General features: G+C 41.6%; 1 protein-coding gene across 7 annotated transcripts in view; it reads left to right on the top strand.

The window, feature by feature from the left end:
• PARP4 (poly(ADP-ribose) polymerase family member 4) overlaps positions 1 to 16,178 on the top strand; it is a 2,883,551-nt gene that overhangs the window by 266,152 nt on the left and 2,601,221 nt on the right. The gene's annotated exons all lie outside the window — the stretch shown is intronic.

Below are 16,178 nucleotides of genomic sequence, written 5' to 3'. Positions count from 1 at the left end.
ACTGTGTAACAAGTGTTAAAATATGTTTAATGAAAAATAAAGTGAACAGTAATAACAGCTTCCATTGTTATTGTCATGCAGTGTACGCGTTTCTTTTTTACAGCATTCATTCACTCCAGCGTTACATAAGCTGCTCAGTTCCTGCCTTCCCTTAAAATAGCTCTTCTTCCTGAATATTATTCTAAATACATTGTTCACAGAAACTCAGTTTATTTCTATGCAACTTTCTCCTTCCCTTTTCCCAAGATCCCACCCTCAGTTCCTTTATCTCCATCATGATGTACAGAACTTCTCTTAACTTGGAAAAATATTTTGATTTCCTAGTAACTGCTTATTTGGCAGCTAATGTTAAACTTAGTATGGACTTACTATGTCTAGGTAATTCAGATTGTTTGTCCCAGTTCAAAATAATTATTTTACTAATAAAAATCCTTTGTTCCCCCACCATTCCTATCAAAATACTCTGTAGGGAATTTTTAAAATCTGCCAACTTATCATACCACACTCATAAAAAATGTTCTCACTTAACTCTCTTCCCCATCACATCTCCAGCATTTGCTATCTACTTGGAGAAAACTTGTTTGAAGTCTACTTGGTGTCTAAAAATACTTAAACGCTTCCATTCAAACATCATAAACAGTCTGGATTTTGTTACATACTTGGGAATGTTACAGATTTTTTCCAGTTTTTACTTTTGTTAATTGTCTTTCCATTTTGTTTTACCAGTATTTCTAATATTCTCTAATTGTTATCATGTGGTATGTATATGCCTACTAATTAACCATTTTTAACATCAGCTTTTGTTCTTGACTCGGCAAAAATGCTGCTAGAACTAAATTTGGACTTAGCCCTCTCCTATCCCTTTTTCTTTGCCTTTGCTCCATCAATCCATGATAGGAAAGGCACTCTGTGTACGGCAGTCAAATTTCTGCTCAGCCTCATCTCACTGTATTACCTTTCCTTTTCAAGTTAATTGCTCCCAATACCTTGATTCCTTAACTAATTTTTCTCTAGTAAATTCCACCCTGTTCTTTTCTGTATACCCACTACTTACAGACATACCCATGGATAAAATGTTCTTTCTCCATTCCCATACTTATCTTAATTATTGGAATGATTTCTGCTACTTTATGGGTATAATGTTCTGCATGGTTGTTGTTTTCCTTAAGGACTTGTGTGCAAGATTATAGTTTCTCTTTATTGCTTGAACTTTCTCTGTTTTATCATTATCGTCCTTTTCCATTCTGATTTATAACCTTCAGTTTTATATATGAGCCTTAACTACATAGCTATAAAATATTCCTCCAAATCAAGTAATCCTAAGCTACCTTGTTCTGTGGGGAAAATCAGCCTATCCTACTTGACTCTTGTCCTCTTCCTCTCCCAAGTAATTTCCTTAAGATGTTTATTAAATATCAATCACATCTTCTGTTTTGTTGGATAAAAGCATGCCTGACCTTTATATAAGACTAATGGGAGTAAAACATTTTCACTGCTTGCATCTTACTTCCTGTATCTGTAGTCAGGAGATTCCAGTTTTTGTTTACTTTTTTACTTGGTCTCTTTACACATATCCTTAACTGTCATAAAATAATTAATTTTATCTGTTTTTAAACAAGAAACATCTATGTTAAATTATTACTTAAGACATAGGCATATGTTATATATTTATATAAGTGCAAACAAACCACATTGACATATTGATGTTATATGTTGTTTATCTGTCCAGTCATTGTCAGACAGACGTTACAGAACTTATTAAATTCCTGCCTTCCCTTAAACCTCATTCCTCCTCCAAAATATTAATTTGCATGCATTGTTCCCACAATCCCCATTTTTTCTATGTAATTTACTCTTACCCTTTTCTAAAGAGCCCACTTCCAGTTGTTTTATCTCCGTTCCTACATTCACTACTTCTGGTACATTTGGTTTAGACTTGGATTTCTATTTTCTAGTAATTGTTTTTTTTGGCAGTCACCAGAATTAAAAACAGCAAGGCGTTACAATGTCTTGGCAATTTGGGGTCTGTATCATAGCTTAAAAAATATTTATTTAGTTACACCAATTTCCTCACCCAGTATTTCTGTTAGAGTAGTCTGCAGGGAATTTTTAAAGTCTGCCATCTCATTACACTCACAGAAAACATGTTCCCAGTTGCCTCTTTCTTCCCCATCACACTTCCAAAATTTCCTATCTAGATGAGGAAAAAATTATTTGAATTCTACTTGGATCATAAAAATACCTATGCAGACATTTCCAAGCAAAGATCCTAAATATTCTACAGGTTCATAGATTAGCACTAGGCTAACTGTCCTTGTGGGCCATTTTAAGCATAGCCAATGAACCCATATAAGAGTCAAACCCCACACCTTGTGTCTGTAAGGAAAATATCTTAACCATTATGCCAACCTCCCTATATCTGGATTTTTTTTTGCATATCTGAGAGCCATACATATATCCCTATCATTTTTTTGTGAATTGCCTACCCAGCCTCTTTTCCAAATTCTTTCTAACTTCCCCTGATTGATTCCTATAGTTAATATGCCATATTTTATATGCCCTACTAACTACCCTTTTTTAACAGTGGATTCTGTTCTAGATTTGACTAAAAACTCTACCAGTGCTGGTATTTTGCTGAGTTTCCCCCTATTTGTTTCATTTACATTTACTGTGTCTTGAGTGCTTGATAGGGAAGGTAATCTCTGGCCTGCAGACCAAATTAATTATTGGCCTCTTTCCATTCTATTGCTTTTCCCTGTGTAATCATTTGCTCACTATACCTTGGTTTGTTTGTCAGTTTTCAAAAGTAAATTCCGGCCCACTCTTGCCTATTCTCTGTACCCCTAGTTGTAGTCATCCCAGTCGGCAAAATCTCCTTAATCCATCACCATGTTGTCTTAGTTGGAATACTTTCTGCTATTTTAAGAATATAATATTCTGTATGGTTATTGTTATTCTCCTTAAGGATCTGCATCCAAAATCCCCATCTCTCCTTGTTTCTTAAGCTTCCCCCCATTTTCATCATGATCCCTTTCCACTTCGAATTATAACTTTCTGCTTGTGCTAAGTATAGGATCCTTTACTGAGTAGCTCTGAAATGCCCCTTCAAATCAGGTAATCCCAAACCACTTCTTTCTGTTGGAAGGATCAACTTACCCCACTTGACTCTTGCCTACTTTCCTTCTCAGATAAAATCCTTCATCTCTTTAGTAATTGCTATTCACAGCTTCTCTGGTTGATAAAAATTTGCCTGACCTGTGTATAAAACTAAATTGACCAAAAACATTTTCACTGCTTGTCTCTTGTGTCCATATCTATAAATCATAGTTTCCAACTTCTCCGTTTTTATCTTTCTAAGTAATTCATTTTGTCATGTCCACATAAATATGGGTATTGATGAACCAGTTTGTGCATGGGTACATAGTTTAAAGCTCTTGCCATTGTTTTATCTTCATTAATTTTATATCCTGAAAAGACTTGCATCTGTCTCTGAATGTTCTACAACACTGAAATGTCCTTTTCTGGTTTTATTAATTATAAAATAATATTGTTTTCCAAAAAAGCCAAGTTTTCTTGATTACCATACAAAGTTATACCCTTTAATTTCTGAGTCTCTTATTTTCTTTGCCAGTGGCTCTAAATGTAACACAAATAATAATGGGGAAAGAGGACATCCCTGCTTGCTTCCTCTGTTCAGACACAACTTATTAGAGAGGAACACTTCCACTTTAACGTTTTCTTACAATCCTTTATACATCCTCCTAATTAACCATATTATTAATCAGAGAATGCAAATGCTTCCATTCCCCTTCTGCTAAAATCCTAGCTTACTCTGTCAAATGTTTTCTCTACATCAAATCCTGCCAACAGTGGTATTTTATTACATTCTGCTTCCCTGTGTATCATCATTGTTCTGTTGATAAATGTTTAGCTTCCCTCCACAAACCCAAAATGAGCTGCATCTGTTAATTTTGACAACATCTTTGCCATTCTTCTAGCTATTATAGACATAAACACGTTAGAATCATGATTTAAAATTGAAATGGGCTTGTATTAAGCTTTGTCTAATTTGCCTTTACCATCTTTGGTTGTTACAGCCACTACAGTTTTCTTCCAGGATGTTGATACTTACCCTCCTTTTAAAATATTGGCAAACAAAGTCTTCCAGATCTTTAAAACTTTATTCCCTCCCAGCTTCCAAACTTCCACAGGAATGCCATCTGTTCCTGGAGACTTTTTCTTGGCTTGGTTATACTTCACCATTTTTATCTCATATTCTGCTGTCTTACCTGTTAATTGTTGAGCTTAGCAATCTTGACATACCCAAGTCTTCCATAAATATTTCCATTTGTGCTTTATCTTCATTTCTACATTCCTCTGCTTTATATACATTTTCATAAGCTGTCCGAACAATCTCGAATACATTTACAAGATCTCTGGTTATTTTTCTTGGTATAGGCTCTCTAGGTTTGGCAATACTCCTTATAATTTCTGTTGCCTAAGTCATTGTGCTAAACATTTTTGTGCTGTGGAGATATTATCAAATAGTTGCTTAACAGCAATCTTTCTAAACTCATGCATATTATCCAGGTACCCCCTTATTTTCTCTTTAGCACTGTTCTTGTTCTGTGAGGTCCTCTTTATTCTGCAATAGTCTAACCTTTGTCAGCCCCTCTAAATAATTCTTGTTCATCCTTAACCAGATCTCTTACTCTATTTTCCTAACCTATTTTTAAACTCCACTTTCATTTTATCCCATTCACTAGCTATAATTTCTGAAGAAATTTCTATCTTCCCTAATAACTCTGGAATAATTTCCACTACCCATTACATAAATTCCACTCTTTTTTAACAGATATTCAGGCAAGCATCAGTCTCATTTGTACTTCATCACCCTGCATTTTTGTTCTAGATGTTATTGGCTCATTGTCTGAAATAGTTTTTGGATATGTGTTGAAGCTTTCAGTTAAATGCACATGTTCTTGTGAAATATAATTTCCATCTAGTTTAGCCCAGTTGTTGTACCTTGGGGAATAATATGTAAATGCTCTTCCAATTCATACTGAAAAATTCAAGTCTTCCATATCATACCAAATACTTTCATAAATTTCTTTGGAAATCTACCCTTTTTTTATATTTTACCTTCTGGATCCCCTAGATATCTTCTCACTTTTGCAAATATAGATGTTCATCGTGTTACCCTGCTGCAGTCATCACACTTGGGTTATCCTGCCGTCAGGCGGTCCCGCAGTCGGCCCGAATTCCAAAGTCTTGGTCCGGCGTCGGTTGTTGTCGCTTCTTCCCTGATGTCAGTGCGCCAGGGGTATATAAGAGGCATCCGACTCCATTTTCTTCAGTCTTTCTTGCCGCGCGGTGCCCGAAGCAGAAGCAGTTCGCAAGTGCCGGTCGGCCGACACCTGAGATTTTCGATTTGAATTTCAGTCCGAAGTCTTCAGTAAAGCGAAGTACCCCGTTGGGGAACATTTTCTTGCCTCAGTCCGATGTCAGAAAAAGTTAACAATTGCATTTCTTGTGGGAAGCAAATACTTCATAAGGACTTCCATTCCTATTGTATTCCTTGGCTAGGCTCAGACCATGACGTCACAGGTTGTCAGTTTTGTGCTAGGTTTAATAAACGAACTATCAAACGCCATTTTGATTTCGCACAGCATTACTTTGGTAGGAAATTTAATTATATCATGCCATCGGAGCAGCCCGATGACCGCCATACATAAAAAAACGCAAGGATAAGGACAGGCAGCCTAGGAACAAGCCAGACTCCGAGGCCTCAGCTGGGCCTGTCGCCGGTTCTCCGGTTTTCAGCGAGGTGCCTACGCAGCCCCTGACGACCGCAGAACTGGAACCCCAGACAGCTGCGGATTCCCAAGCGGAGCCTACTAGGCCGATGAAGCCATCTTCCGACACCAGAGCAAAAGTAGACACCGGTGCAGTGGAAACACCTTCGGTTGCAGAAGGTGTCTTCAGACTGACTACACTCACCATTAAATCTTATGCTAAGCTTAAAACTCCTTTAAACCCTAAGAAGACTGTACATCAGTCTACAGTTCAAGGCCCCATGCCTAAGAAACAGATGCTTAAGATGACTGAAGATTTGATTACCCTAATCAGGGGGTTCCCATCCCCTCCTGATAAAAGACCAAGACAGGAGGAGGATTATGCATCCTCTGACCGGGTTTCACTCTCCTCAGATTCTTCTGAGGAACAGAATTACACTTTTCCACCTTATGAAGACTCTGATGATGAAGACTCTATTCCCTCGGCATCTCTCTTTGAAGACTACTCCTTTGGGGAAACTTTACATACCATGAGGGAACATTTCCACTGGGAAGGACAAGACTACTCAGATTCTAAGAAAAGGCTCCGAGAGTTCCTTTTATTACCCCAGCACAGACCTCTTGCTATCCCTCCTGTTTCAGATATTGTGGATGATGTTTACTTGGAGTCTAGTTTAAATCCAGACTCTCTACCTCCTGCTCCAGCCAAACCAGACAGATACTACAGAGTACCTGACTCACACAGATTCCTTTATAAAAGCCCTGTAGCTGACCCGGAAACGATTTCCCAGGGTCCTAAGGGAGCTAAAGCTTCTATGGCTAAAAATCCTGTGCCCTCTGAAAGGGATTCCAGAGCCCTAGATAGATGGGGAAAGAAAATATGCACCTCAGCAACTCTGGCTATGAGAGCATTAAATTGCCAGTTTCATATGTTGAAATATCAGCAATTCCTAATGTCACAGTTAAAACAAAAAAATGAGCACACATTCTGAACAGTCTGAAATCAAGGAAATGCAGGATCTGTTGCATGCAGCTGAATAGGTGGGCAAACATACTTTACAATGCGGATTTGTTTCATTGGAAGCTTCCTGTAGAGCAGCTGTTACTGGCTCTGTCATACGTATACATGCTTGGTTAAAAGAACAAACCCTTCCTGATCATGTTAAAGCAAAATTATTGGATGCACCTTTACAGCAGGATGTATTATTTGGTGTCAAAGCAGAAGAGGTTTTAAAGAAAATGGAGGATAAGGCAAAGTCTATGCAAATGGTCAAGGATTTTTTGCAGGTACAACCCCCTCGTTTCAGCAGAAATTGGCCAACAAAAAACTGGTCCTTTCCAGCTTCTGACAGATCACAGAGGGGCAAATACAGACACCCAAGGGGCAGAGGTCAGTCACAGGACCCTTGCAAACCTCGCCAACGGGGTACTGCTACCCAGAAAGGAGGAGACGACAGGCCCCAAGCTAGCAGAAGACAAACACAATGACTCTGTCCTCAAACTACCAAGCAAATCTCTCCTGGCATCTCCCTTGGGAGGAAAACTAGCATTTTTTGCAGACAACTGGCACATCATCACAAAAGACAAATGGGTTCTAAACATTGTCTCTCAAGGATACAGATTCCACTTTCATACCTTACCAAGGATCAAAGGAATGCCAAATCTGCCACCAAATCAATGGGCAGAGGCACAAAAACAAATTACAGCTCTCATGAACATGAGAGCCATTCAACAGGTACCTACACAGGAGCAAGGACAAGGATTTTACTCAAGACTCTTCCTAGTCCCAAGAAAGGACAAAGCATGGAGACCCATTCTGGATATTTCAGTTCTGAACACCTATCTGCGAGTACCAAAATTCAATATGCTAACACTACAGCAGCTTCTTCCCATGCTGGGCAAGAATGCTTGGCTAGTCACTTTGGACCTCAAGGAGGCATACCTGCATGTCCCTATCAGACAAAATTGCAGAAGATACCTCCGCTTCATTGCAGGTTCAACGCATTATCAATTCTCTGCACTTCCCTTTGGCCTACCTACTGCGCCCAGGGTCTTCACAAAATGCCTGGCACCAGTAATTGCATACTGCAGACAAAGAGGAATTCAAATATACCCATACCTGGACGACTGCCTTATTCAAGTAGAAAGCAAGGACATTCTTTTAAAGCATCTGGCATTTGTCAAACACCTTCTAAGTTGCCTAGGGTACACAGTAAACGAAAAGAAATCAAAACTAGTGCCCTCACAAAACATAATATTCCTGGGTGCCAGCTTGAATACAATGGCCCAGATGGCTCATCTCACGCCAGACAAGCAACGACAGCTAATTCAATATTTCAAAATAATGGCAACAAAGACCCATCTCCCTGCAAGAAAAATTCTGCAGGCCTTGGGATTCATGGCATCTTGCATACTACTAATACCATTTGCAAAACTGCATATGAGGAAATTACAATGGTACCTGAAAAGTGTATGGACTCAGCACAGCCACAGCTTGGAAACAATGATTCCACTCATTCCCTGCCTTCAACAGGAGTTTCTATGGTGAGTACAGGCATGTCACCTCAACAAGGGTCAGCCTTTCACCTTACCCACAGCCAGGCAAACTATGACAACAGATGCATCGGACTATGCCTGGGGAGCACACATGGCAGGGCAGTGCATTCAGGGTAAATGGACTACAGATCAGAGGCATCTGCATATCTATCAAAAAGAAATGCTAGCAGTACAGAATGCCCTAACAGCTTTCAAGGACCTTCGACACCCAGGACAACTAATAATAAAGATGGATAATACCACAGTAATGTGGTACATAAACAAGCAAGGGGGCACACATTCCTACCCTCTATGCAGGCAAGCAATGACCTTGTGGAACACTGCACTGTCTTACCAGGTTCAATTACAAGCACAATTCCTGCCAGGAAAGAAAAACACATTGGCAGACGACCTAAGCAGAAACAGCATGGATCCACACGAATGGAAATTAGATCCACAAGTATTTTAAATGATAGCTCAGAAATGGGGACGCCCAGACATAGATCTGTTTGCAAGCCCCCACAACCACCAACTTCAAAAATTTTGCACAAGGACCTTCCATCCACTAGCTTGGAAAGTGGACGCCCTCTCATTCAGTTGGAAAACAGACAGTGTACGCCTTCCCTCCACTGCCTCTTCTAGCAAAGGTACTGCTGAAAGTCAGATTAGAGAGGCCACAAATGATACTCATTGCACCAAACTGGCCACGCCAGCATTGGTATCCAATTTTAAGGAACACGGCCCACGGCCCACCATGGATTTTGCCACAATTTCCTCACCTGCTCACCCAGCGAGACAATCAGATTCTAAACAGCCAGCTCAAGACTTTAAACCTGGCTGCATGGCAAATTACCTATCTCAGTACATAAGATGCAAGGTACATTGAAATGCTATAACTGTACATGTTGTTGTGATATTTTAACAGCAGATTCTTATTTTAAGCACCCTGTTACCTTTAAGCTGTTTCATTTTAACTGTACTGCGAACTGCAATACTACGAAGTTAGTGTATCTCGCTATGTGCATGGTATGTGATGCCTTCTATGTAGGCAAGACTATGCGTAGACTTAAAGATCGCATTATAGAGCACAAGTCTGAAATTAACAGACAGGTACAGACTAATGCCTTATTTAAGCACATATCACAACATAGCAAGCACAGCTTTAAGTTTAGATGTATTGAGACTGTACAAGTGGGTATGAGGGGTGGCGATATTAACAATTTTTTAGAAATAAAGGAACTAGAGTGGATAATAAGGTTGCATGCAGATTCCGCTCCTGGTTTAAATAACGCCATTAGTATAAAACCTATTTTATTAAGACAACAGATGGTTAATTTATAACACATAATAGTTATATATAGATTAAATTAATAAATAGGCTATTAAGGATATGAAATGTTTTAACTTGTTATAAACTGTTATGATATTATTCTTCACATTTTAAATGTTTTTTATGATTTCTCTCAATAAGTAATTGTTTTTTGAATTTAATTGAGTGAATTTTATTGGCTGGTTTTGTCATGAGTTCTTAACTGTTACCTCTATTTAAATGTAAAGTATTTGGTATTGTGTATGCTGATGAAGGGTTGAGAGCCCGAAAGCTTCAATAAATTACTGGCGTTTCTGTGATTTTTCGTTGTTTTTGAGAACTTCTTGCTCTATCTTAGTGTTTTAACTAAAATTACCTAAACAACCAACCAACACCTTTATCCAAAGTTGTTATAGATGTCATTCTGGAGGCCAGGAGGCCCAGCACCAGGAAAACCTATTCAGACAAAAGGAAAAGATTTTGAGCCTGGAACTAGGCTAAAGGCCAAAATCCCCTTGATCCAAACATTCCTCAGATTCTACAATATTTAACTGAGATGTTGCACAAAGGACTTTCCTGTTCATCTATTAAGATCCACGCCTCAGCAATTTCAGCTCATTACACCACGGATCCTCCTTTATTCTCACATCCACTCCTAAGACAGTACCTCAGATGGGCTAAGAACTTAAGACCGCCAAGGAGAGCTCCAACACCTACTTGGGATCTCAACTTTGTTCTGGAAAAGCTTACACTGCTGCCTTTTGAACCAGCTTTTTCAGCTGATTTAAAATTTCTTTCATGAAAAACTGCCCTACTACTAGCAATAACCTCAGCTAGAAGAGTCTCATAGCTACAGGCACTAATGGCAGTGGAACCTTTCCTCCTTTTTCATCAAGACAGAGTCTCTCTATGAACTATCCCTTCCTTTATGCCAAAGGTGGTATCCAGTGTGGCCCTAAACCAAACCATTCACTTGCCCACCTTCTTCCCAAATCCCCAGAGCAAAGGAGAAAGACTGCTGCACTCTTTGGACATTCACAGGCAATTACACTACTACTTGGATAAAACTAAGGCTTTCAGAAAGACTGACCAGCTCGTTGTAGCCTATGCTACAGGATCACAAGGAAAAGCTATCTCAAAACAGACCATTTCTAAATGGATAGGGCATTGCATACGTTTCTGCTACACACATCATCAGGGCGACAGCTACATCAGCAGCCTTTCTCAGGGGAGTGCCAACCAAGGATATTCTGGAAGCTGCAACTTGGAGTTCAGTGCACACCTTCACCAAACACGATCACTTACCTCTATACTCTAAGACTAGAGCTGGTTTTGCCACTGCAGTTTTGCAGGGCCTACTAGCTTCTTCTAACCCTGTTTGACTCCACCTCCCATCCTTAGCTTTGGGATTCAACCCAAGTGTGATGACTGCAGCAGGGTAACACGATGAACATAGTACAGTTTTGTACCTACCATAAATGTATATGTTCGAGTGTTCACCCTGCTGCATTCCAGGTTACTCTCCCTCCATCCCCTTTGAACTAGCTGAACTTATCTCTACCACTCTATCCTATACTACCTCTGTGGTGTATTTGCTTGTGCCTAAGGGTATTGTTTTATTTTTATATAGCTATATATATATATATATATATATATATATATATATATATATATATATATGTATGTATATTGCCTACCTATTGGGGGCACCTGACATCTGGGGCAAGAAAAACTGAAGAAAATGTCATCAGATGCCTCTTATATACCCCTGGCGCACTGACTTGTCAGGGAAGAAGCGACAGCAACCGACGCCTGACCAAGACTTTGGAATTTGGGCCAACTGCGGGACCACCTGACGGCAGGATAACCCAAGTGTGATGACTGCAGCAGGGTGAACACTCTAACATCTACATTTATTGTAGCTACAAAACTGTACTTTCCAGTCCCCACCTATGAGTAATATTCTCTGCTAAAAGCTGATTATTTCTCACAAAATGTTTTTAAAACTCCATAATAGCAGTTTTAGGCGGAATATAAATACATGCCAGCATAATCCTACCCTATTGTCAGTAGCTCCTTACTACCACAAATTTATCATTACTATCTTTTTCCCCCCTCTTCTATTACTGTTGGAGTTTCTCTAGCAATTAGTACAAGTACTTCCTTTTGTTTCTGATATTCTGCTGAATATCCATCTTGAAGTCCTTTCTTTATGCTGTCTTCTTTCCAAATATGTCTCATGTAGCATTGTCATTTGCACATTACATTTCTTAATATAATTCATTATTCTTTCCTTTTTGTCTGTTTCTGTGATGCCATTCATATTCCAAAATAATATGCTTAGTATAGCCATTATGATAAGAAGTTATTATTCTCGCCTATTATATGTACTTTTTTTTAGTCTGCTTCCATATTTTGTGTTACATGCACCCACTAATGTTTGGCAGAATATCCTTTATACATTTGTTTCTTGTCATCTCCATTTGAACCTATGTCACATTTTGCAAGACTTACCACCTCAAAAAAAAAACACCCCATAACCTGTCAACTTAAAATGAACCTTACAAAAGTATATGCATCTTCAAATAATGTTTAACCCTCCTGATAGGAACAATTGTTCCAAATTGTCAGCTGCACATACACAGGCATAAACTAACCTAAAACTAAGATTATCCATGCTAAAGCACATGGTACAGCCTATACACCTCCTTATACTAATTACTGTCTGTTTTTTGTCTTATCTTTATCCCCCTAAAAGATGAGAAAAACAGCTTGTATGCTTTCAGAGAACATTAACTTTTATCCTTAAGAAAAAATGCGTAGGCTGTCTTTAAATTAAACTAAATGCATTAAAGTATTTTAAACTAATAAAAAAGCTGATCTGAAGTAGTTTACTTCATTTGATCTTCAACCTGTGGGTACTGGATCCGTATTGGATCCAAGCCGGCAAGTTCACTAGCATCTGCTGTGAGTTCACAGCTCCTCCCCTTACCCATAACACACCACCACTACCTTCCAACCTCCAGATCTCATTTGCCATGGCTTGCCTGAAGGATCGTGATCCTGAGTTCCAAGTTTGTGAGTTGGGTTTTTTGATAAGTAAGCAGTTTTTTCATAGTGGTTTGAGTGTTAGCTGTTAGTGTAGGTTCCCTCGCCTCCTCCCCTCACTGATGCATCATGTTTATGGCCTTTTTATGTAGTTTTTTCAGTGTTAGCTAGTTAATGTGTTACTTCCCTCCCCCGATCAGCTTCTGTGTGCCTTTGAGTGTGTGGTGAGTGGGTCAGAGTAGGAAATAAGTTTCTCTCTTTTTTTTACCTTCTCATGTTGTGTTTGCTATTTTATTCTGTAAAGACATGGGTGACTCCAAGCCAGTATTTAAGAGGTGCACTGAGTGTGGCCACAGATTGTTACCAGCCAATGGCCAGACTCTTTGCGTTATTTGCTTGGGTGTAGCACATTTGAATACAGACTGTTCCATTTTCGCAGGTTTTAACCCGAGCGCTATTAAGGATAGATGGGCTAAGTTGGTCCTGAAAGGCCTTCTACCCACCTCTGAGGCTGCTGCCTCTTCCACTGCTTTGGTCACAGTGGCTGCCTCTCCTTCCTCTCTTGTCCTTGCTTCTCCTCTCTCCCAGGCTGGGACTCAACCTCCCATTTCTAAGCCTGTGGATGTGGAGTGCAGAAGAGGCAGAGAGGAGAGAGAGCACAGGCCAGAAAAACGTAAAAGGTCCCTGGACCTTCCTGCTTCTTCTACCGCCAAGAGTTAGTCTAGGATCCGTGACTCCCCTCGGCTCCGATCGAGATTTTCCCTGGAGCCAGAGGAGCCACGACCATCATCTAGGGCCTCTGTTCCTCGACCCCCAGGTCTGAGTCCATGGCCTTGTCGAGGTCCACCCAAAACTTATCTGAAGATGACATGGATAAAATGATGAGGAGGTTCATTCGTACTCTGATCCAGATGGGAGTCTTGCCCAGCCCCCTCTCATTCTGGAGGGGGGAGCTTGCTTCCTTTCTTCATGCCAATTTCTCCTTTTCCGATCCGTCCACCGAGTTCGGAGTACTTGGATCCGAGGATGGCCTTAGTCAGGGGGTCGGCGCCAACACTACCTGTTTCATCGATGCCAGCAGCTGCTTGGAGCATGTTTGATCCAACCAGTTCGGATCCGAGTGGTTTTTGGAGACGGCACCTGGGGGTTGGACCCTAGGGAGTGGAAATTTTTCCATCAGCTCTGACTTTGTCAGGCCAAGTCCTCCCTTGGAGCTCCGTCCACTTTGGGCCCGGCTCTGATTCTCGCATCTGATCCTGGTAGAGCGGTTTCCTTAATGGTGGCCCAAGAGGCTCGTTCTCCCGCTGCATTCGACGTGGTAGAAAGGGTTCTCTCCACTGGATCGAGACCCTTGACTATTTCCTCGGACTCCACCCTGACTCCCTCGGCTCTGATATGAATCCCATCTTTTAACAAGAGGGACAGCCTGTGCTCGAGGAGCCCCAGGCAATTCCTCCTGAGGAACAAGTGGCTTGCGAGTTCCCCCCAGAGAGCCCCACTGGAGACATGCCTGGCAGGCACTTGGACTCCCCCGAGTCCCTCACAGAGGACACAGATTTGGATGATGGGAAGGTTCCCCCAGATCACCTCCCGAGAATGTCTCCTTTGGAGACATCATGGAAATCCTACACTAGTGGGGAGGTTGGTCTGCCCCCAAAACGAATTTGTGTTCCTGCTATTTCCTGGGTGTCCCTTCCCGCAGATCCCCTGGTGGACCTGGTCACCTCGTGGGCTTCCCTGTAGACATTATGGTGGTAGCAGCAGCCACTAAAAAGGAAATAGCCCAGGAGAGTTCCTCGGTTCATCCCCCTGACAGAGATTCTAGGATGATGGATCAGTTAGGGAAGCGGATTTATGCTTCAGTGACCTTTTCCAACAGGGCGCTGAACAACTTGGCCCACTTTACCAGACTGCAGCGTGACCTGGTCAAGGAACTGGTGGAGTCTCCCTCTAAGTCTGTGTCACCGGAGGACGGACACATTCTCTGCAAGGATGGCCACTTTAAAAGCAGTTTCCAATGCATCCATGCAACTTCTTTCACATGCTGCTAAAGGAGCAGCTAGGGCAGCTGGGTCCAGCGTGTCCATGAGGCACAACTCCTGGCTCAGATTGTCAGTTTTCGGAACATTTCAAGACGTTTTTTCCAACGCCCCTTATGATGGCTCTTCCCTTTTTGGTAAGACCATCAAAGAGACTTTGGTCCAGAGTGAGAAAGATGGGAAGACAGTCTGCCATCGGGATCTGCTTCTCAAACCCTGAAAGATCCTTTTCCCGGAATCAGCAAGGGCAAAAGAAGATGTGGTTCCGGAAGTCTCAGTATTCCTGGGACACTCGGGGCTCTTCTTCCCCCAGGGGCAGAGGGGGGGACAGGATAGATGCTGTCCCAGAGGCAGAGGGGGTCCAAAGAATTTCAGGTCTCAAGAACCATTCTCGGACAGGCTCGGGCAGCAACCCTGAGGGGTTGCTTTACTACTGTACTCTGGAGGCAGTCAGGGTTCGATTGTCTTTGCACCTGGCAGCGTGGGAGTCTCTAACATCAGACCACTGGGTGCTTCAGGTCATATCCAGAGGATACTCCATCCCTTTTGTGGTTCCTCCCAAACACCTCCCAGACATACCACCCGTGCAAAGGGAGGGAGCAGCACTGGAAATTTTCAAGCTGCTAGAAAAACGAGCCATCAAGCCCATCCCCCCAGATCAGTCCAGATCTGGGATCTACTCCAGGTTCTTTTTGGCACCAAAAATAACCTGGCATCTACTCCAGGTTTTTTTTGGTGCCAAAGAAAACTGGGGACTTGAGGCCCATTCTGGACCTATCTACCCTGAACCTGTCAGTTACCAAAGAAAAATTCCGAATGTTCACATTACAGTCCATCATGCCGTACCTGCAAGAGAGTGACTGGATGTGCTTGTTAGACCTCCAGGATGCCTGTTATCACATAAAGATGCACAGAAGCTCCAGGTGATTCCTCTGCTTCTGGCTAGGAGTCAGTCATTACCAGTTTCGGGCCCTACCCTTTGGTTTCACCAAAGCCCCCAGGATGTTCACCAAAGTGATGGCGGTAGTAGCAGCTCACCTGAGGCTTCAGGGGATTCAGGTCTACCCGTTCCTCGATGATTGGCTCCTCACTGCTCCCACCAGGCATCTTTGTCAAACCAGGGATTATTTCCTAAAGATTGCACTTCACTTGGGGATGACAATCAACGCATCCAAATCTCTTCTAAGTCCTGTCCAGGTGATAGACTACATTGGGGCACAGATAGACACACTGCAGTGCAAAATCTTCCTGACCACAGATAGAGTTCAAAACCTGGGGATATGTGTTTCCCTGCTCTACCATTCTCACCTTCCCTTGGCAGAATCTGTTTTGTGGGCCCTAGGTTCTATGGCGGCGACCATAATGCTTCTCCTGTGCACCCGGTTACACATGTGAGTACTACAGTGGACTCTAGCGGTGCAGTGGTCCCTGTTGGATCTTCCATTATCGTAT

Source organism: Protopterus annectens, chromosome 5.part1 (assembly GCF_019279795.1).
Source record: "Protopterus annectens isolate FY-2018-M chromosome 5.part1, PAN1.0, whole genome shotgun sequence".
Classification (NCBI taxonomy): domain Eukaryota; kingdom Metazoa; phylum Chordata; order Ceratodontiformes; family Protopteridae; genus Protopterus; species Protopterus annectens.
Note: the sequence above shows the minus strand (reverse complement) of the source record. Positions and strands in the feature narration are given on the sequence as shown.